Here is a 23,547-nt window from a genome sequence, read left to right as displayed (position 1 = left end):
CAATTTTCTAATACTTCTTCTGCGTATGCTGCTGCCGCTGCTTGGGAACCGCAACAAGCAGCACGAAAGGGGTCAGCGGACTTCACCTTTTTGTGGCCCTCCGCTTTGGCCTGTCCTCCGCTCGTTTCCCAGTGACAAAAAAAAACTCCCCGGCACCGCATACACCTTGGCGATGCGTTCCGTTTGCTGCGATGTGTCAGGCTCGTGTGCACGATGCATCTTTGTTGCGCTCCCACTGGCGCCTTGCCACCTTGAGGACAGAAACCAAAACAAAAGGGCAGAGCGTATGAGAGTGGGATGGTTGCTAACCTTTTGCTTTTTCTCCTTTGGTGCAGTGTGTTTGGAACAAAACAAACGATAAAGGGAGAAGAAAAAAAAACCGAAAAGAGGTAAAGACAGCGGGAAGCGTTGAATGAAGAAGCAACACCAAAAAAAAGGCACACAAACGCTCCTCAGTTAAAGCTGTGCGCGGATTCAACACGCTCTTGGGGCGGGGGTGAGAGGGCGGAAAAGATGTGGTGCGGATGCGTGAAAGAAAAACCGCCAAATTATGCGTCCGGCGACAAAGCAGACGTACGGGGCGCGGTGCATGCGTACGTTCGTGCGTGTAGCTGCTGCTGCACCATAGCAACGGTGCATGGAGCATAACGAAACGCATCAACCTTTCTCGGTGTGTGTATGTGTGTGTGTGTTTGTGCGCGGGTCACAGCGCCAGCAAGACGGTTGCGGTTAGCGGGCTTGAATGATTAGGTTTTTTTTTGTCTTTTTTAGGAAAAAAAGCTCCGAATCTTCACCCAAAGGTACTTCAGGTGGGAAAACGGCATTTCGCTGGAGGAGGGGTGAAGGCTCACGTTACATGCAATGTATTAGAGGTTCGTTTGAATACAGTTTCAGCTCGATTATGCTGATGCCGTAATAAGATGCATTAAATATTAGCTCTATTTCGTGAAAAAAACACACGCATACTCGCTCACCCTAAAATGAACAGATGATCTTGTATAATTACCCACAAAAGGTGAAATGTACGTGTAGCCAGTTGGGAAATTTACCTGCAAGAAGAGAAGCGGGATAAAAATTAATAAGCACGTTTGCATAAATTAATATTTTAAATAATTTCTAAACATAAATTACCAAAAACTATTGCTTATGGCTTGTAGTAGTGGGTGGTAAGGTTACGGTTGATGATCGTTATAGCTATAGTTGCTAGTTTACATGGTAAATAACTACTTATTTACCTACTCTTTTGCAGCGGGAAAGCGAGAAATATAAAGCAATTAATTGCAATCTCATTTCATGGAACAACAACAACAACAACAACAACAACATCTCTTGATATCATTTTCTATTCATTCGCACCCTCAATAAGCCATAACGATGCTCCAATTTTCTCACCCTACACAAAAACTGCCCGGCCAGAAAAAAAATGTGTTCGATCCTAAGCTAATGATTGATCCCAATACAATGCAACCTTTCCCATTGAAACGTGTTAAATACGCATATCATAAGGCAACGAATGCTAAGCCAAGCCCTACATTACCGCACCAAAACACCAAATAATAGAGCTCATCATTCCGCAATACCGTTGCACTCGCTTACGAGTACATTTTGTTTGGAATAAAGGCAGAAGAAGAGAAACAAGCGCCTCACCCATATGCATACACTCTCCTGCACTGCGTTAGGTGAAAGGGAAAAAGGGAACGAGATACAAACAAACAGAACGAGAGAAAGAAAGAGAGATCGATCAACAGACGCCGGATTACACAATTCACGTACACATTTTTGGGGTTTTTTTTTCCTTCTGTTAGGAGGATCAGCCTTTCATTCGCTATTGCTGCACTTTGATTGATGCTGATCATTACACTGCATATATGCTGCGCAATAGCATGCGCAAGGGCCGGGTTTCTCTTCATCTTATGCGCTCAGACTTTCGGTACGATCGGTGCTGCAGCTTCATGTCTGATGAACCCCACCACCGAGGAAGCCCGACAAGCCCGAAAGCTGAAGCGCTAGGAGGTGCATTTTTGTGGTTTAAAAACAACCCCTTTTTGCCCTCTATTGCTCTCTCTCTCTTTCTCTTTTGTACCTCTTTTTTCCTAACCCTCAACCGGTCCCTTTAAGCACATTTTTAATCCCCACCTTGGGCCAGCTCAGTCGGCCGGTCGGCTGGTAAGTAATAGATAGGCCGCCCCGCGTAAGAAAGTAATTGCCGTGGCCCTCAGCTCACAGCCTCAACCACCCAGCCAGTGCATTAGGATTGGCCTTTGCATTCTGTTTCTTAACGCGCGCACACACACGCACACCTTCCAGCCGTAAGTATGATCCACGTGGGAAAGAAAGAGCGGTATGGTGGAAGCAATCAAGTGCAGGGCAGTGCTTTTGGAAGCATTTTTTTAAAGCTGGTTGGAGGGTAAGAGCATAGTTTAATGGTTGTGGTTGCATGAATTGGGTTTTAAGGTTCGTATGCATATCATGGAGGGAGTGGGGGGGAAAAATAACCGAAAAAGCAACCACCCCTTCTGGCAGGGCTTTTATTTTAGGATTTTGTGGCATCATTTCTTCTGTGTGCATGCACGCATCGCTCGGTTCACTGCTGGCTTGCATACGGTTGCATACGAACCAGCTCCTATCCAGCGGCACTGGAAGTGGAGTAATCGCATTCATAATAGTGTTGCGCCATGCCTGAACTAACAGGCAAAGCCCGACCGTATTCTAACACCCGAATCCCCCCCTGCGCGTTGAGAAAAGGAGAGGAACGACGTGAAGGTAGCCGTCAGCACAGCGGGAGCGATGCAACGATTTGCTACGGTGTGTGTGTAGCTCCACCGCGAACGAGCGTGATGAATTGTCTTACATTCGATGAGGTTGAGCGACGGTTTCGTGAGTTCATTCCGTTCGTTATAGTTCGTTTGGGATAGTTTACTAGCCAGAGCAGCCCGCGGGAAGATCATTACTAGCTTTTTCCTTTTTTTTTATTGTTTTCGGAGTAGTTAACGTGTACGTGTGTGAGAGGTCTTTGCACTTCATACCGTCCATTTGATGGTTGTGAACGTGATGTAGAATGAGCTTAGCATTGTGCGGGGTTTTATGAGCTTTTATTCAATCTGTTTATGTAGCCCAACCAGCTGCAACAAGTGTCCAATTGCGTACAATTGAAATGTAAACAAACTGATCTGACAGTAGTGACAGGCTTTGTGTCGAAAATCATTTTGATAAAAATGAATTAAATGCTTATTGTATAAAAAAAGCTTCAAAGCACTGTAACCCTTTCCCTGTAGGTTAATATCTTTCCAAAGCTTTTACATCATTTTAATCATTCAGAAGAAATCTTCACGCATTCCCACACACCCAGACACACAGAAAGGGCATTCTACTGCACTATCCCTCCCGCAAATGTGTACCTTTGCATCCCGTGGCAGCTAAACTAATAACACATAATGGCACCCTGCGACTCGGCCCAGTGGCGAGCCGCGCATATGCATACAGCAACCAGCGCGCGGCAACCGAAGAAGATCTAGATCTTGCGAGCTGCAGCCAGCGCCGTGATGAATGTGCATTTTCCGCCGGCCGTAAGTGGCCGACAAACAGGGAACGGACAGCGTAGAAGACATGCCCAGCGCAGCCCATCTCCTAACGAAGCTAACGGAAGTTTGTTTTTTTTTTGCTGTTCTCTGTGTAGGGCTTCGGACTGTTGCGCCTCTCGGGGTGGACATGATCCACCCCAAAACAATCTCCCAGTTGGGCGTGCGGGTGCGGCTGCTTTGCGATGCGGTGTTGAAAAAAGAGTACAAATTAAATTTCTGTCCCAGGCCTTTGAAAGGGTTGAAAGAAAATCTCTTCACTGGTTAAGAAGCAGATGGAGAGAGAGAGAGAGAAGGGGGAGTGCAAGAGAGAAAGGGAACAGGAAGTGAAAACTAATCTTTAGGCGCCCTTCGACGCATTATCTTTTTCACCCTAATCACCATCAATTATCATCCCATTATCTCGCCATAATTCATTCGCGGTCACTCACTCGCTCGCTCGCGTACGAGATGCCAACCCGGGGATGACATTAATGTGCATCAGATTGGTGCTACACCTTCCCCCAAGGTGAGAGGGGGGGGGGGAGGGGGGGGAGGTGCATTCTCAGGTGCATGATGGTGCAAGCATGACAAAATATTGTCTCATTAAGCGGTTCGGTGTTGGTTTTGGTGTGTGGTGAGAAAAGATATAACGCATAACAAATGGTGAGCCGAATGATTCATTGTTGGAAAGAAATGTGAAGAGAAAATGATGAGAGAGATTTAAACACTTTTGCTGGGTGATAGTTTAAGCGACGAACCTTTTTATTGTTGTTTATAACATTTTTACTATAAATGAATTGTTTAAAAATTCCATGAAAGTAAAGGTTCTCTAGATATCGATTCCAAAACGCTTGCGAAATATACAATCTTTAATTCTACAAAAAAATACACAATCCAAACAAACCATATACACACTACTGCGCCTACACTCCACCTCCTCACCAGCTCACAAACAAATACGGTAATGAATCAATTCCGCGTATCTTGATTGCAATATAATAATCCCTAACCCACGCGACCGCCCTAGCACGTCACGATCTGCTCCTCCGTTTTGGCGTTTTTTCCCCCCCATCAAACCCATAAACCTTGCCCCCGGCTCTCGCCAATATATCCTTCTGGCTGGGCAACTCCTATCACACCACCAGGCACCTAACTACAATACACTAGCAGGGCCAAAAAATGGCAGCAACCACAACATCAACACAAACAAAAACCAAACAAAACTCCACCAGAGTGGAACGGGGGGGGAGTAGGCGAGTATCGAAAATTATTTTCGATTTTCCCAAACCTTCCCTCGCGCCATGGTTGTTGGAGGGAGTGTGCTGCTCCGCGTGCTTTCCTAATCCGATCGGGTTGTTCGCGCGCACTCGCGCGGTTGTTGTTTGTTGTCGTTACCAATAATTCTACTGGTCCCTTCCACATCCCCTCCGATTGGCCTCACGCAACCATAGTCCTGAATTCCTGAGTCCCCCACTGATCACTGGCTGGTGATAGGAACGGGTGAATGGGGAGACAGACCCCATTCAAGGCAAAGGGCAGTGCGGTACGCGGACAAAACAAAACGCAAGCGCCACCCTCGTTTCACATAAACAAAAAAAACAGTGCGTCCCACAAACCTCTCTCTCTCTCTCTCTCTCTCTCTCTCTCTCTCTCTCTCTCTCTCTCTCTCTCTCTCTCTCTCTCTCTCTCTTTCCCCTCTCTCGTCGAGCACAAAAGTGTGGAGTGCAAAACGTCTGAATCGTCTGATTTTGCTGAAGAGCTGCAAAAAATTATCCGTCAAAAGTGCTCCCCATATCGAAGTATCGATGCGGCTCCCGTGGCCGTGGCCACGGTTTTTTCCCGGAAGGGTAACCAAGCTCTTAGCGCTCTCCTCGGTTGTTTTGTTTACGCAATATTCGGGCACCCTTCCCATCCCCTTGCTTCTAGGACGTGGCGTATTAGAAAGAAATAAAAAAACAACATTCTGCAACTGCCTTCCACAAACAAACTCCACACAAACTCGAACTCTACTCCATACACACACACACAGAGGCATTGAAAAAAGAGCTATAAACACTACTAACTCTCGTTCTCTCTCTCTCTCTCTCTCTCTCTCTACTCGATGAATTTGTAGCATTGCTTCGACCAAACAACAACGCACTCCGGATGAAACGGTCCGGATCGCAAGCTGCACTCAATGGGCTAGAAACATGGTCGTGTGTAACACAACACACAATGCCGCCCAGTACGCAGTGATGACGGTGGCAAAGCCACAACACAATCGTTTACTATTTTAGCACAAAAATCCCTCACATGCACGTGTGTGTGTGTGCGCGTATCATTGAGCAAAAGCAATGATGATGTTCAGGCGAGCGAGAGAAAAAAAACAAGGAAGAAAGATAGAGACACGCGATGTCGCGACTACAGCAAATAAAACCAGAAATCTCTAGTAAATGCAATCTTTTTATGTGTTTTTTTTTTATTTTCCTCTTCTACCAAAACAACTGCCAAAAGCAAAACAATCACAATTCGCTTCGGTCTGAATGGGAAACAGGGGGAACCAAAGGTGTCAAAGAGCACTCACACAAACGCACAGTGAGACCGCTATCTAAATCACTGGAATGTGTTGTGGTTCTCTAATTCTAAGTTTCGAGGAGGAGGGGGGGGGGGGGGTTTATCAGCAATGGCGTTATCATCGCCCAGTACATATCAGGTACGGGTGCATCGCATGAAAAAATCAAGTCGCAATAAATAACACTCTCCAAGGGCATGAAAAGGGTTTGATGTTTAGAATTGCAAGTATAAACAAACTTTTCAAAAATGTATCTTATCAGTACCGTATTTATGTATGTATGTGTGCATAAATGTTGCATTGAGACGCTTTTTTGTATCAAAGAAGTTGATTGTTATGTTATCAAGCATTTGCTCGATTAATTGATTTTTAATACGACTGGTGGCGCCAGCACAGACCAGGTGGGCATTGCTAATTTTTTATTATTCCATCTCTTCTTGATCCATCCCTATCGACGCACTACTGTTGCTAAAGACAATCGTTTACATGAACTTTGCTCTTTTTAGTTAGCATAATACTTTTTGTGTTGTGTGCATTGTACAAGCTTTTTTAGCATAGTTTTTAGAGTCCACCGAACATAATTACACCTTTGAGCAACTTTCAATTGTGTAATCGAAAAGCGACAGTTAAATTGTATTGCTCAAACTGCCCGTTAAACATGTTTTCTATACTTTTAATTTTAATTTTTACTTAAAAGTAAATATAAAATCGTATAAGAAAATAATTATGGAAAAAAAAAGAAATTTAGCTCTTTCAGCTGTATTGGAACCTGTTCCATCAGCTTCATTGTTTGTGTGTTTTTGCGTGTGCTATTTTTATGTTTAATTCAGTTTTCTGCCTTTCCGCCCAAATTCTGCCTCGGCATCGAAAAACATCGCATCATCAAAATTCGCACATCGCCACCGCTGAACCCCGCCCGATTGAGAATGCACACGATTGCATAATGTTTGTTTATCGAAAAGTGTATAGGTCCCCCCACACACACACACACACATACACGAGAGAGCGCTCGTGCACATTCAAATGTTGAGCACGGGCTTGAACCGTCCCACTTTAAACCCCCTCCCTTCAGCTCCTATTCACTCTCCTTCGCCTCAAACGCATGCGGTGAATCGTATCAAATATCAAGCTGAATTGAATTATCGACCATCGAGCGCACAACACACCAACACACCTGCATCGATGCAATTTACCATCAATCGTGTGCATCGTGCGTGTTTTTTGCTTTGCTTTGTTTTTGTCCATCTTTGAAGGTCTTTAAAGATGGTACCCCCAGCACTAGCGATGAAAAGAGGGGAAAAACACGCACAATCGCGGCATCAGCTTCTTCGGGTTGACGTCCACTTCGGGCTGTTAGCGTTGCAAATATCATAAATTACGCCCAAAGGTTGCCAATTTTGCACCTTTTATTCAATCGCCACCGAAATTGGTATCACGTGCGTTCGGTTGCCGCGCTCGATGTTGTTTTTTGGGGTCGGTTGCTTGCAGCGCGAACGGAAAGATGGGTAGGAACGAGATGCAAATGCAGTTTTGTTGCGATTAACATAATTGTTTTGTTTGTTTGAATTTGTAATGCAGTGTGCATGGCGAAACAATGACGTTAAGGTTCTGCCCAGCTGTGTTTGGCTTCATTTGCTTCCTTACAACACATTGAAGATAGTAAAAGAGCATACCAAAATGCAGCACAAAAAGAACATATTTTAAGCAGCCCAATCCGTTCAATCTTCACATATTCAACGAAGGAAAAAGCTTGTCAATCCACGTAAAATGTACACAAAAAAAACATAAAAAATCCGTTTCCGCGCTCCGGTTTGCGTTCGGTTCATTCAACACCTCACCGGCACACATTACACGGTGGGCCAGCGGCAACATCGCGCATCGCGCGCTCGTTTTTGCAAAAATCGTATCTCTCAAGGTCATATTTTCTCCCTCCCGTCCCATCACAGTCCCCCCGACCAAGCCACATTTTCTCGACAGCTTTCTTTCGCTCAAAAGAAGAAGAACAAAAAAACAAACAATCACACACACTCATACAGCAACGGCTCACTCGAATGAGAAATGCATTACAACCACCACACGCTCGCGTTGGGTTCGCTCGCTCGCGCTGAGCTGACGATGTCGTTCGAGCTGCTCGAGCCGCCAGCATGAATGGGACGGCCATGATAGCCTGGGACAGTATGCGTGACAGAAGAAGGAATCTTCTCGTGCTCATCTTCTTGGCGGTCGCCTGCTTTTGCTCACCGTGTTAGCTAGTGCGTCCTATGCTCACCCCGACTACTCCCGGGGGTCTCAGCCGTTTTTAATGTCCTGCTCGTCGTTGGCTTGCAGCGGGGGGTGGTAATCCGTCCACTATGCCATTTCATCTTCATTGTCACTTAGTTTTATTACCATTTTTGAGAGAGTAGGAGCTCCCCAAACACGAAACAACAACAAATCAAAACAAATACTTTATTTACTACTCTAAAACCATTCGGTGTTGGTTGATGTTGTTGTGGCTGATTTTTGCCTCTATTAAACTCCCCATATGTTCCCCGTTGTTGTTTCAGTTGCCGTAATTTGGCACGCCGCATCACTCCACTCGCCACTCGCTAAAAATCATGCGATAAAGCCTCAACCATACCGTCCCATTCAATGGAACGTTGTACTATGATTATTTGCGCTTTTTACCGTATCTGTGTGTGTGCCTGTGTTCTTCTACTTTTTCCCGTTCTCCTCCACATCTATGCATTTTTTGGAAGCACACGCAATAGGTGTGTGTGTGATGTATTGTGTTGTTGTTTTGTACACGCTGCCCGCACCCGAAAACTGAATCATTATTTCGCAGTTTGGCCAATCGCTTACGGCGTACTTACGGGCGGGTGTAGTAAAGTACACCAGCGTATGTCAGCTAGGTCACGCGATAGAAGGCAACAAGAGTGAAATGGGGAGAGAGAGAGAGGGGATGGACAAGGAAAGAAAGAGAAAGGAGATTGTGAGATACTAAATGACAGCAAAGGTAGATAATGCTTGTCATGCATTTGGTAATATTAATGAACATAAGGAGGAAGCTTTGGCGTGTTTTTATAAAGAAAATATTTTCACATTTAATTTTACTATTTTTTCTTAATTTTGATTCAACTACATATTGAATACTGCAAACCTGCAAACACAATTAAATTCACACCTCTACGCAAAACGAACAGGAAATGAAGGAAGCAAATCGCCCCCCAAAAATAAAAACCCCCCCGATAACGTCAGTGGGTCAGTATTGTTGATCGAAATGGGCCACCGAGCCATTTTTTTTTTAATTTTTTATTTTTTGCGAACCCTCCTTATCGGTTGCACTCACTAACACGAGCTAAAAACACACCCCATACACACACACACATTCCCCATTCGTCCATTACCATGCGTCCCCATCAAATGGGTGGGGCGGGAGCAGACCAAAAAAAAAAGCACACGGTTTTTGCACGGCCTGCTCCTGATTGCGCCTAAATGTATGCAATCTGAGCTACGATGCAAAGAAAGGTAGAAACTGCAACAACAACATCACGATTTACACACATTCCCGTTCGATTTGGTGGAACGGGATGGTTTCTTTGCGCTTTGGTTTTTCTTATTTTGTGTGCTATTTTCAACTCACACATACACTAGCGAACTAATATTGACACAACATAACGATGCTTCCGTATGCAAGCCGTGGCAAAAGGAAATGGTGTGCCGCCGACAGGCACAAGCAACGCACAGGCCATACGGACATAAATTCGTTCTAATAAATTCTATTGTTATGCTGAATTATGTTTACCACCACCACCACTTCCCCCCTCATAACCCCCAAAAAAGGTTTCTTCCGTGCGGTGTGTGTGTGTTTTTTTTTCTTCTTCTTTTCGATTGATTACAAACTGCATCAAGGCCACTCCATCCAGGAGGCATCCGTCTCTTGCGCTCTCATGCGCGCGGTTTTAACATTATCGCTCTCGCTGCCAGTGCGCGTTTTCTTACACAACACAGCCCTTGAGACCCCTGAAACGCGCAATATTCCGTTTTTTTTTCTTGGGGGGGGGGGGGAAAGAAGCAAATATTCTGCCCGAAATAAAGCCTGCACACACAACTAACCCTCAGGGGTCTTTGGGCCTTTGTGACACGTCTTTCCCTGTTTTTGGCGGCTCTAGGGCCGCTAGCTGGCGACACGATACGCAGCAGCAAGCAGCGGATGACTAATGCTCGCACTAGCTGCCTAGCGGGACCTCTTTCGGGAGCGTTTCTGGGTCTGTTACGCTCCTGTTATGCTACGGGCACAAAACACGTGTTTTCTTGCAAAGCGCTGCTTTACATTGCCTTTTTTTTCAAATTAAATTATTACGCGCACCGGTATGGAACCGGTACCCACCACCAGGCACCAGGTAGACCTCGCTTTGGGAGTCCTTGAGACCAGAATCCATGCGCGTTCACAGCACAGCGTACACATGCTTTTGTTTGGTACCCTTTGTATCGTGTCTGCTCTTTGCAGTGAGGTGTCCCAACCAAAAATGGAAGACATTTTTCGCTTGCAAGATAGCTTGTGTGTGTCTACTTGGACTTTATTATGACTTTCATTGCCCAATCCGGAAGTGCAACGCACGAAACAAACATGCACTTCGGGTTTTCGTATCCGTTCTTGCTGCGCAAATAACCTCGTCTCGGCAAAAACGCGATTTACTTCCGATCCGGGTGCTCCAGTCTGTGTGTAAACAATTTCCACCAAAACGGAAATGCCCTTTTTTGTTGGCTGGTGAGCAAGGCTGTGCACGAGTGCACCGATGCGAGAGTGCGCCAACACACTCCCGAAACAGCGCCACCTGGAAGCTTGGTTTTTGCTTCCTTTAACAAACTATTTACTGTCTGTAAGGCGCGACAAACACGTAGCGTTTCCTCTAGCGACGTGCAGTCTTCTTTTTTTGTCTCCACGCACACAAAAATTGAGTTCATTGCGGAGCGGGACCAACAATAACAATTCGCACGGGCGCACATACGCACATACCTTGTCGCGTACCAACCTTGTCGCGCGAAGGGTGCGTAAGCAAACGGAAACGCACGAGCCAATTCGGTCAATATAAAAGGTGTTTGCTTGTTTTTTTGGCATCATTTTCGTTAAAATTTGTTTTCACCTGTATTGCCTTCCTTGCAGCGTGACCGGCGTCAGCATTGCAGTTAGTGTGGTGCAAACTGTTTTTTTTTTCTTCTTTTGTCTACTTTTGCAGGTGCGTTCCATATCAACAACTGCGTTGTTTTGCAGCCGTGGCGTGTGCTATTTGTCTGCTATGGTTATGGTTAACGTGACTTATAAATAATTTTTCGTTTATTATTCGATGCATAAACGATTTGTTTTGCGTGCGCGAAGCAGTTATTTTCGCGCTGAACTGTTATGATTTTATTTTAATTTAAATAGTTTGTTTTTTGTTCTTTTTCCTGTTCTTTCTTTCCTGTTAAAAAGAGGACTTTAAATGCTAAGCTAATTTTAAACGAAAATGCTGTTCATAAAGCAAGAGAAATGCTTCTCATTTATTTGAAACTCATTAGTTTCTCCTTTCACTGCCTTCAGTAGCTCCCACAAATGCTCATTCTACTCGAACAAAACATCCTTTCTACACTCTCGAAACACACACATACACACGAGCGCGCACGCAGATATTCTAAACAACTCCCTTTGCGATAGAAAACGTCATAACAAAACAGGGGCGCCGCGTTCATTGCCCTCTGCAGTGACACTTGTCCCCGGAACTCGGAACAAGGGAATGAAAGGATCCGCCATTCGCCCTGTTCACCCGCACGGCCGGGCAGGCAGTGTGCAGACGCATTTTCACCCCGCTTTCCCCGTGCGCTGTACACGTGCCCTGCATAATGCAGTTTCCTCGCTGGGTATAGAAAATCCCCTCGCCACGCACACACACACAGTCGGCTGCATCTAAGGGGTGAACGGCCATTTCGGCTTGCAGTTTCAGCCTACCCCTGGCTCCCTGGCTGCTTATTACGCCGCGTTCTGCTCGCTTTTCTTCCTCGCTCTCCCAAGGGCTTCCTGCAACGCGAGTGCAGCAGCGAATCTGCGCGAAGGGTGCAGCGCGCGCACGGTTGTGATTTAATGATTGCAATTGCCACAGCGATGCCACCGAACCGGAACCGTTTCGATCCCCTAGCCCGCTGGCTTGTTCTTGCCGGTTGCCTTGCACACACGGTGCACACCAGCGAAGGAGGAAAACACACACACACACACACCGATGGACCTGCAGTGCAAGGATACACGTTGGGATCGGCATCGCGCACGTGCATCCCGCTGGGACGGGATTTTGAAAGTGAAAGTAAGGATTTTTGGTGTGCCCCTGTGTGCGCGCACCGAGCGGGCGCCTTTCACCTTTCGCCACGGGTGTGGAATGCAGCGCAGTGCGCGCACATACACACACACGAACACGCCCGATTAATACGGTGCAATATCACAAGGGTTGTGATGGTGAATGTTTATTTCAGGCGGGGGATTTTTTTTTGTCTTGTTCACTCCGGTTTTGTTCTCGCTTGTGTGTTTCTCGTGTGGCAATAAAATCCCAAGAGATGTAGGAACATAAAAGGATCGCTGGAGCTGGGTAATGGGAAAAACACACACACACAGGCCAAAGTTCACTGACCAGTTCCACGCGATTTGGTCGGTGTAAAAATGGGTAGAAATGAGTAAAATTTAATCCCAAGAATGATAAAAAAATATAAAAATATTTTGACTTCAATATTTGAATAGCACCTTTTACATTAAAAATTAAATGAATATTTATATTTATTGAATTATTAGAACGTTATTTTAATAATCTATAAAAGCAATATTATTAAAATAATTTTAAATTTAAAACAAAAAAAAATTAAAATTTAATTTTATCAATGTTGCTCAATTAGTTTTGCTCTATTATTCTTTTATAATTTCCAATTCAATTGATTTCTACGAATCTTTAACCCTTCTAACACAAAAACGTTAAAATAACTGCATCTAATAATTAAAACTAATAGAACAAACTCAAAAACACAAAATTGACCTAGCAATTGCATTTTGATTCACATTTGGTTTAGAAATGCTAAACCGACGAAAGAGAGAAAAAAATAAAAAAATACACCATTGTTGTAACCCTTCTTGCACCTTCTAAGAAAGAAAAAACAACCCCTCCAGAAAACCCGGGGACAAAAAATTAGTCCAATTCATATGCAAATTGTCGTGCGACGCGGAAATGAAATGAGTGTGATGTAAGCGAACGTACGAAGCTAAACGAACGAGCGCGAAAGTAATAGGTAAAGCAACAACCAAAAACAACTCAAGCGAAGGACTCGCGGAAGTGTAAGGACACGGGCTAGAACCACCGCAGAGAGCGCGAAAGCCTGACGAGCAGTCACCGTGCAGCGTCGAAAAATCACGCGAAAGCAGGAGAAAAAAACAGGGAAAGAAAACACGAACAGGGAAAGAAAACCGGAAATCAGCTTAACAGCAGTATGCATTGCCCGCGGAAGGCCCCGAAGGCCATTGCTGCCAATGCGTTTCTCTCCTTGCCGCATTTGCAGCGAGAGGCCTTTCCTTTTTCCTCTCCACTGCACGCCACACTTACAGCAAGCGCCCGTTCGTTGCCTTTGCGCGGCTAAGGGCTGTAGGGACATCGCCACGGAAAAGCCAAAAATTAGAATACAAATTCTTGTGCTTCTTCTCCACCCCTTTGCCGGTTTCTTTCCTGGGTCGTTGGAATCTGGTCAATCTTTTTCTTCGTCCTCTGCCCGATAGCAATTAGAATGCCAAGGCCCAATTTGGCACCCCAGGAGTGTGGAATTAGAATTAGTAGAGGGGGGAAAGAACGCGCTAACAAGCTGATTTAATCCGATAAGAGATGCGTATCGCGGCCTGGCAAAGCCACCGTCCGCACGAACGGTAAAAGTAGCCAAATTAAAAACTGCACAAACCGGCTCTCCGTGTTGCGTACGCACATCGAGGGAAAAACTATTGCTTATTTTCTCCCCTCTCATTTCTCTTCGGGTGCATAAGCACTTGCACGATGCACTGTTTTTTTTTTTTTTTTTTTTATTTATGATGGATTGTGAGCAGCATAAAGCCATTTTGCTTTCCTGATTCATGAGAGAGCATTCAACACAAGCAACCAACAACAAAATGTGCTTTAAAAAGTCATCACTCCTGCCGCTATTTTCTGCAACTTCACTTTTCCACTTCCCGTTTTGACTACTTCTTTCTGCACTACACTACCCAACCACCCCCAACCAACTGACTTGTTTTGCTTCTTCTTCTTCTTCTTCTTCTTCTTCTTCTTCTTCTTCTTCGCTGTGTATAGTTTAAAATTCATTCGAATGCTCGAACCATCGCCTCTTTACGGCTTTGTTTAAGTGATTTCATTCCGCTTTCGGTTGTAGTTTCGTTGTATGATTGACTGTTTTTCGCATTTTTTTCGCCATTTTCTGCTTGTTTGTGTTGTTTGATTTTTGCTGCTCGTACACCTCGGTATAGTACAACGACTGCACTGTGTTTTTTGTGTGTTTTTTTTCCTCCGTCCATCGAAAACGGGAGGGAAAATAGAAACAAATCAACGAAAATTGCATAACTACCGCCTAACAAACTACCACCGCCAACCCATCCCTTCGCCCTTCGTGGTGCGCGATGCTTCTCGCTAAGGCTAAGGCGGTGGTGGAACACGATGAATGGACCACCGAACCCCCGTAACGCATAAACATTACGCGGGAGTGAAGGCGCGATTTGTTTATTTCGTGCCTTTTATTGGGACGGTTGGAGGAAGCTTCCCCCTAGGATGAAAGGTTTTTTTTTATCAGTCTGATTCGCTGTTCTATTTTAAAAGCGATTATTCTTTTCACATCGATTTTTAAAATAAATTTTAAACATTTTACTATATTATTTAATATTTGTTTTATCTATTTTCTTACCTTTTTTCGTCGATTGTTTGTAATCTCGCGCGACTGTCTGTGGCCGTGTTTCTGCGGAGTGTTTGCTGGGGTGCCTTTTTCTGCCCAACTTTTCTGCCTTACTTTCCTTTTTCCCTTCTTGTCGAAAAAGGACCGCTTGCGTCTGGCGCTTCCAACTTTCCACCGGCACTTCCGATTGCGCCAACAAAACGCACCGCGGAAAACTCGCGCGCGCGACGCACACTCACGCACAATTGCACGCACGCACACACTCACTCACTCACTGACGCGTACGTACGCAGGGGTTGCACTTACTGCCTACTCCGCACTTACACTGCACGCCGCGCCCGTGTAGCCCCGTTTGCCACACGGTAAAACCGAAAAAAACGGAGAAACAAAAAAACTACGCGACGTACCAAACGAAAAATGGAACGCTCCGAAAGGGGGGGGTAGTTTTGCGTTGCCCGAAAATTTTCAGTGCGTGTGTGGCGTTTTGGACTTGATTTGGAATTTTACAGTTGTTTTTTGTTGTTGTTGTTGCTGTGTGTGTGTTGGTTTGCCAGAATATAGAACCAAAACTTTCACCACCAATGCCAAACGGTATAGACACAACACACACAGACACACTTGGATTTTCGAAGGATTTTTCTGCCTTGTTGTTGATTCACTCACGCACTCGCACACGAACGTAGATGGTTGCACGGGGGGAAGGATGTTAAGGGGATTGGTACTGATTTTTTTTTATTCAGCCGAAAGTGTTAATTTTGAGTAAAATGCAAATGCCATAAATGCGCTTTGATGCCTTCTACATGTGTTGTTTGTTGTTTGTTTCGTTTTGTTGTTTGTTCACGTTTTTTTATCTCTTTTTCTTTTGTCACACTCGTTTTAGCCACTTTGTTCTTAATTTTCCCCTCTTTTTTTATGTTACACTTTTACACTTGCTGCACGTTTTACGTTTTATCTTTATTTATATATTTATATTTGCTCTTTACAATTTACTTTCGTATGCTATTTTTTTTTGCTCCACACAAAACTTTTGAATTTTTATCTTACGTTGTTATGCCCAAAATCACGCCAAAAGAGGTGGATCCGCCAAAAAATGGGAAAGAAAGCTGGTGTGAGGATGCGGGTTTGGATGGGGAGGTTGTTCACTGCACTGCGCTTTACACTACACGCTCACTACACGTAGCCCTTGGCATGGTGCTCCGTGAGGGCCGGTTTTGCCTTTTTTTTTTTTTGTTTGCTGCGGTTAGAACCGACCGGAAGGCATGAGAGGATGCTGCTGCCTGCCGCTTTGCACTACTGCCGATCGCTGTTGCATCCTTGCCGGTGTACCAGTCCGCTGCAGCTCCCGATTGCACTGTGCACTCGCTGGTGCTGGTGCCCCTGATGCATTGCTGTCGTGCGTGGCTGTGTAGCGCGTCCGTACCTCCAGCCTGCTCATCCGTAGACGACGCGGCAAGTCTTGATGTGCTTGATGTTTCGCGTTATTACGACTGTGTGTTTTATTGGATTTTTGTTTGTTGTGTTTGTTTGTATCTTCTTGCTGTTTGCTGACTTCTTGGCTTGGTGAAAGTGAAGTGTAGAGCTTGTTATCTTGCTATCTCTCTCTCTGCTGACTGGTTAGAAAATAATTACACCCTCGCGCACGAAGGGTTTAAAAAATGGACAATTTCGAACTAAACACAATTTCCAAACGGTGGTACAACGCTGGCCGGGTTGGGTTTGTGCGCACTTGCAGCGGGGCCGGTTTGTTGCCCGCTGGGTTTCAAATTACCGCCACCCCACGCCTTCCAAACGCACCCGTTCGCGACACTAACTCGGCAGCCACCGGTGGGCTTTGTGGCGTCGTTTTTTCTTCGATTTTATTTTAAGCTTTAGCGTATTTTTACTTCTCCACGAGCGGGGCCGGTTGCTGACGCGCCGTTTAAATGCTTCCGAACGAAAGGTTACACTTTTGTGGTGAATTTCACTCGTGTTTTTGTTTTTGTTTTTTTTTTTTTTTGTTGCGTTTTTTTATCGTTAATCAATTGCACCGAAACTTAACCGAAACTGCTGCTTGTCTGCCGAAATATGGGGGAAAAACGGGGAGTGATTATCGCTTTCTTTTTTTTTTTTTTGTTAGAAAAACACAGATTAATACGACCGAAAACTGGAATTATAATTGAATTTTGCTGCAGTTGTAAATGCACGAAACTCGTCTCACATAGCTGTGTGCTTGCTTCTTTACTGGCCCAAACCGGCACACACTCACGCACACGCGTCGGCCCGATACGTTGCCTCGCAGCCGTTCCCGCCACGTCCGGGCGTATGCACTAATCCACCATCACTGTACCGCATCGGGGTCAATTTGGTGTCACTGCTTTTCGGCACTGATCTAATAGCTGCTTTCCGGGCCAGCCCAAGATGAGTCACTGAGTCACTGCACTGCACCGAACTGCACACACAGACACACACACTAAGCAATCTATGCAACAACCTGCAGCAAGCGCACTCCAGTATTCTACTGCATTGCACACCGCACACACCGTTGCACTCGCTGATGCAGATGCAGAATAGTGTTCTTCGCGGGGGCCGGTGCAAGAGAAAGCTGCTTCTCTCGCTTACGCCCAACCGGGGTGGTTTTGCCCACCTGCAACCGTTCCGATTTTTATGCACACGAACCGAAAGCGTCTACTTATCTTCCCGGGGCACCTTGTTACGACGCTCACCGAAGGATTCGCCGCTCTCGCCGCGTGAGTGTGTTGGGAAGATTTTTCCCGTCTTTTTTTCCTCTTCAATCACCGTCACTCGCTCTCGGGTTTGCTCTCTGTTACTCTCACTGTTTGCAACATGCAAAAACTCATCCTATTGTTTCACGCTACACACTTCTTCGACCAAGCACATACAATACATTACAGCACACTTGCTTCCAGTGCAGGACCAATGCTACTTTTCGCTTCGGAACATTTGCGCTCCCACGGAACGGAACGGATCCACACTAGTATCCTTCGCTGAATGTACCGGTGTCGGTGCCGGAAGTGATGATGATGCGCTTTCGCCTAGCTTGCTGCACAGCTGCACGATTGGGATGCGGGAAAACAGGAGTAGAAGGTAAAAGAGAAACATACACTTATATAGGTAGGGTAAACAATCGATTTGAAAGCTGCATTCGGGGGGGTTTTGCAGCTCTGCAGCACTGTCGCTCTGCAACTTGCTTAATTAAATGAGTTTTCCGAGGAGTGAGAACGATGAAACCGGGTGCTCGGGTGCAGTGAAAAATCTAGAGTGTGTGTGCACTTCACTGCACCATCATCATCGTCATCACAGCCTCGTCATCAATCTCGGATTTGCACTGCACTTGCACTGCGTAGTGTTCTATGCTGTTGCATAAGAGATTACAAATGCACTTGAGTGGATTATTATGGATGTTCGTTTAACCTTTTACATCTTGGTTGTGAACATATTTATGTTGCTTTTTTATGAATAATTTTGTATTAAAAGTGTTTTGCAATTTTTTTTGCACTTTTGTACCAAAATTTCACAAGTCCCAAAGTATTGTAAAAAAATTTTTCAATCAATATTTTAATTTTAATTTTCAATTTCAATTTTCAATTTAATTTAATTTTCACATGCAACATTTTTTTAAAAGAAAATCTTTAATCATTGTTCACTCATCTAATCATTGTTAAAACTAATCTAATGGGAAAATATATTTTTTATTCCCTCCCATCCCTATTTTTTAACCATTTTTTCACTCGTTTTAATCAAAAACATTTGCTTCAAATTTTATATTTTTTCCTGCTGCTTCAACCGTTCCTATTCTAACAACACAAGTTTCTTACAGTCCACTAACAATGTATCGTGCATTTGGTTCTGTTGCCGGTACACTCGTCTCTACACTTTTGGATGTCACTGGAACGAAGATGCACTATTGATGCTTTCGTTCGCTACTGCTTCGTTCAATATTTCTAATGCACCAACAAAATCACATATCAAGAGTTTTGAAAAAAAAAAATATTTTCGATTCCTTTTTCATCACTTTTTACGAAAAAAATCACTAAACACTATTGGTAACCATTTGTGAACACTCCAATTTCTTACCAGAAGGTATAAAAACACACCTTTGGCCGGCAAACGAGTCGAAGCAGTTCGCTGCCTGCCTTCACAGATTTAATCCTTTTTTCCGATGGATTTGCGGTATTTTCGGTATACTGTAAAAACTGTGCCTCAAATCGCCTCCGAATTTTTGCACTTGTGAGTGGTGTACGTTGTAACTATTTCATTCCCGGTGTCACTTGTTTTTTTTTTTTTTTCGCTCGATTCAGATAATTTTTTATAATAATAATATTTCTGTACGATTCCACCGAAATATTCACTCGTATATCACTGCTGTTGTTAAATTGCGCCTATCGTAAGAAACTGCCGTAAACCCCGGGACTTACGGTGCCCAAAAAATGTTGCCGAAATAATTTTGCTGCTGCACGCTCTCGCACGCTCGCGCTGGCCCGTGTCTCCGCGGTTTTCGGTGCGGTGTTAGTTTGTTGTTTGATGACGATACTGCTCGACGCGCTCGCGAGCACCCTCGAAAAAAGCCTCAGCCGAACAAAAGCCGAACGGCCGACGAGCGGTACAAGTCTGGTGGTGCGTTTTTTTTTCTTTTCATTTTCGGCAAAACTCCCCCCGTTAGTGGTTTCGGTGGACCGGCACACACAACAAACCCCTGTGTGCGCGCCCACTGTGTCACTGTGTTGGTTGCCTAGGAAGTTGTGTGTGCGTGCTCCCCTCCTCATCCCCCCATTTACCCTCCTGCCTTCTTGAATGTTTTGCTTGTGTGGGTAAACCCTTGCGCTGCAGCTGTGTTGGTGAGTGCGTTGTTGCTGAATGCTTCTTGTTGCTGCTGCCGCTGCTGCTGCTGTTGCTGCTGCGACCGATGCTACTGCGCTCCTCTGGCACCGCTTCACCGTGCATTCGTGCGATTCCCAACCACCCAGCCATACCTCTCTACCCTCTCGGTATCGGCCCATCTCGCTCGCCCGCACCCAAAATCAGCTCCCGCTCTCGCTCGATCGCCGAATAAAATAACCAAACGAACGAAAAAAAAACCTTCATCAATGTTGAGCATACGCAACATCTCCCTTCCCCATCGGTGAATCGGGAAACCCTCACCCTCATAGAGAGGCTCGCGGGGAAACGCAACGGCAAAGGGAGCTCACCGCGCAGTAGGCCTTTCTGTAACGCAGCGGCGTGAGTGCACACAAACGTTGGCCCTGCACAAATGGGAAAGACAGGGATAGGGGCACGCGTTCAAATCTTCCCCTGCGTTAGGGGCAGGATTGTGTGGCCCGGGAGGAGAGGGGCAACAAATTTTGGGAGTTTTTCTCTCGCTCTCTCTCTCACGGTAGCAGCGCTTTCCGTTTTAGGGTTTTCTGCTCTGCTCTCACCACACTGCACACCCGCGCGGCACTCCTGAGATCTCGCATAGAAACTGCGCGCTTCCCCTGATACGTCCTTCACCATTCGCAGCGGTGCGTACGGTTCACGCACACCAAGCACCGTGCACCGAAAGGGGTTTGCATGAAAGGGATGCAGCAATAACAAGGCGACCACCGCACTAGTGCGCTCTCGTGTAGGGGTGTGTGTGCGGTGAGTGCACGTATCGCGCGTTTCCCTTTCATCTACGCACCGCGCATTGGATTGGCCACCACTTATGTCTTCTAGGCCCGAGCAATTGCTGAGTTGCAACTGTGCTAGGCAATAAGACATTTGTGTAAGAATTGTTGTCAATCAAATTGTTTGAAAGTAATTGTTTCATTATTTTGGAAGTATTTCACACAACTTCTATTATATAATGCATTATTGGAATTAAATTTCCTGTTATAAAAAAACGTTAAACTAATGAAGTTAAACTTTCATTTTTATAGGAATCAAAAGTTTGTAAATGAATTTTATGTAGGTATTTTGAAAATATAATCGAAAATGTATTAAAAACCGAGCGAAATTGACTGAATTAAAGATACTGCTAACATTAAAATATTTTCCAATAAGAATATATGATATATAAAAAAATATTTAACAAATCAATTACAAAATCGATTGAGGCCAACCGTTCCGAAGTCTTTATAAACATAAATCAATGACAAATGGCATTTATTGATAACTGTTCAACAAATCATACAAGAATCTCTTCATTTTCAAAACTCTAAAAAGTGTCTGATGAGTGACGACTATCCTGCACCTCGTATTTTTGCCATGCTCAATCCCACTGTGCACCGCCGGTCAAGGTTGATGAGAGCCACCCAAAAAACCTGGTCCAAAATTTCAATGACCATAACTGAGCGACGGCAAAAAGCGCGTGAGTGTTACCCCGCCAGCAAGAGTCGCTCACGAGTGGTTCCTCTCTTTCTCTGTTCCGCGGTTCGGTGCTCAGGCAAAACACCAAACGCACGCAAATTGCACAACGAAAACCATGCGCCATCCGCCACCTTCCTTACCGTTCCCTTTTTGAGTGCGTTGCTTGAAGGGGACACTCACCACCTCACGAAGGGGGTGTGCTATGTATTTTCCAATGGTATTGCATTTTTTTCTTGCTTGCTTCTATCCATTACTCAATGGTTCGTCGAAAAGCAATCGGCCAAAAAAAACTGCACTCGTATTGAGGGAGGCCTAGTTCGCTCTTGCGCTCTTGCACACCCCTGCTTCCACAGTACACACGAACTACGTGGTGCACTAACACCAGCACGCAAAACGGACCGACCAAGGCTGGTCGTGCAGCGTGTCAGCACAATTCTAGTGCTTCGGCTACGCACTTTCCAGCTAGAACCGAACCGAATCGCTCTGTTTCGCCTGTCTACTAGTAGTTTCAACCCCTTTCTGCTTATTTACGGGGCACATAAAGTATGGGTGGACGGTTTGGTGTGCTGTTGCCCCGGACTGCTCGCTTTTTTGGTGCGCGTACAGTGCGAACACCAGCCATCTACACGCACCTGAAGCGGATAAGGTTTCGGGACGGTGCACCAACTGGCAACCGTTTGCCCGTAACCTGGAAACCGTTCTATGGCACGTACTGCCGAGCTGCAGACGAGCGTTGGAAGACGCTAAAATTGCATAATGTATGGCTGTCTTGTCTAGCTGGTTTAATTTACTTTTACTTTAAAGCAAGAAAATACATCATTATGAGATTTGTAGCGCAGCAAAATGTTTGCAGCACTTCAGATTAACGAAACGAGTCGCCTAACACATAAGCGTACCCTTCGTCACCGCTTCCTTCCCATAAAACACCCATCCAAATGCATTTAAATGTCTTTGGCGTTCATACAAACGCAAAACTCCCCCCCTTTGCGCTGCGTTTCTGTGTCAGTCTTCCGCCCTTCCTTCGCCAGCGTTCCACTGCCCGCATCCACCAAACTCATAGCACATAAAGAGCATTTTCAGCTTGCCTTTCCGAATGCGTACGCACATTCGCATACAATCGCAATTGCAGTTCCCACTGCGTGCGTCCTTGCGTGCGTGCGTGCCTTGACAAGGGTATGTACGCGCGTATATAGTTTACGCACACATACGCTCACGCACATTCAGTTGGTGCGTATTGGAACACGCCGTTGCTACGGGGTTGCACCACCCCAAAACACGGAAGCGCAACCGCTCACTCACGCGCTGAGTGTGAGTGTGGTGAGAGCAAAAATATGCGTGAGCGACGCGGTTTTGTCGGTAGGGTACTCACTCCCCTAGTGAGAGCGTTTGCTGAGTGTTGCTGGGGCTGGGTGTAACGTGGAAGATTTCTGCCGAATTGGTGATTTTAAAGATTTTCATTTTGGTTGGCTAAAGTTATCAGTGTAAACTAAAACGTTTTTTTTTTTTGGAAAATGGTACTCATAGTTTTATTTAAACTGATTTAAATAGATATGAATGAGGAATGTTTCGTTATTATAATTAATTTAAATGAAAATATGTACAAACTTTAAACAAAGTAGTGTTTGGCCCGTTTAGAGTCATTTTTAATTGCTCCAATAAAAGCTTATCAAATATACCGAGAAACTAATTCTCGTGATCAGGTTTTGATCCGATTGATTTATAAAAACTTGTAAAATGTGGTTAAATGTCTACATTTCCACAAAACATTCAATGCTCAACTAAAAACAGTCACTTTCGTATGTTTACTTTGCTGGGACTTTGCTCAAATGTCTAAACGCGTACGTGCCTGTGTATGTGTGACACCTTGCGGCCATCGAGTTCAGCTTGATAAGCGAGCGTCAAAGCGCATCTCCACGTTGTGCTAGGACCGTGTGCGTTTACGCACATCTTATCGGTCGTTTTTAGGTCAACTAATCAACCGTAACCCGTGGATGGTACTTTGTAGACGGCCCGCTGGTACATGATATCAGCTATTATGATTGTAGGGAAACAAAAAGGAGCCATAACACGATTTTTTTTTACGAAAAAACATGGCAAAGAAATAAAAAAGTAAAAACAGCGCTCATGAATGTTGCGAAACATGACATAATACTTGTTAATGTTGATAAGTACTGAGTAGGACTTCAATTGCGCATTCCA

The 23,547-nt window shown here is 45.0% G+C and overlaps 1 protein-coding gene across 8 annotated transcripts in view; it reads right to left on the bottom strand.

The window, feature by feature from the left end:
* Positions 1 to 19,811, bottom strand: part of LOC120959949 (zinc finger protein chinmo) — a 118,836-nt gene extending 99,025 nt beyond the window's left edge. The window contains exons 1-3 of one of the 8 annotated variants that reach the window (XM_049610223.1): positions 19,099 to 19,811; positions 17,904 to 18,072; positions 15,037 to 17,078 (exon numbers count right to left, since the gene is read on the bottom strand). The gene's annotated coding sequence lies outside the window, so the exon portion shown is untranslated. The remainder of the gene's footprint in view (positions 1 to 15,036; positions 17,079 to 17,903; positions 18,073 to 19,098) is intronic. The other 7 variants (XM_049610224.1, XM_049610226.1, XM_049610222.1 and 4 more) reach the window with 7 other exon arrangements.
* Between the last annotated feature and the right edge of the window lie 3,736 nt (positions 19,812 to 23,547).

This window comes from Anopheles coluzzii, chromosome 3 (genome assembly GCF_943734685.1).
Source record: "Anopheles coluzzii chromosome 3, AcolN3, whole genome shotgun sequence".
NCBI classification, from domain to species: Eukaryota; Metazoa; Arthropoda; class Insecta; order Diptera; family Culicidae; genus Anopheles; species Anopheles coluzzii.
This window is presented reverse-complemented; position numbering and strand designations above follow the sequence as displayed.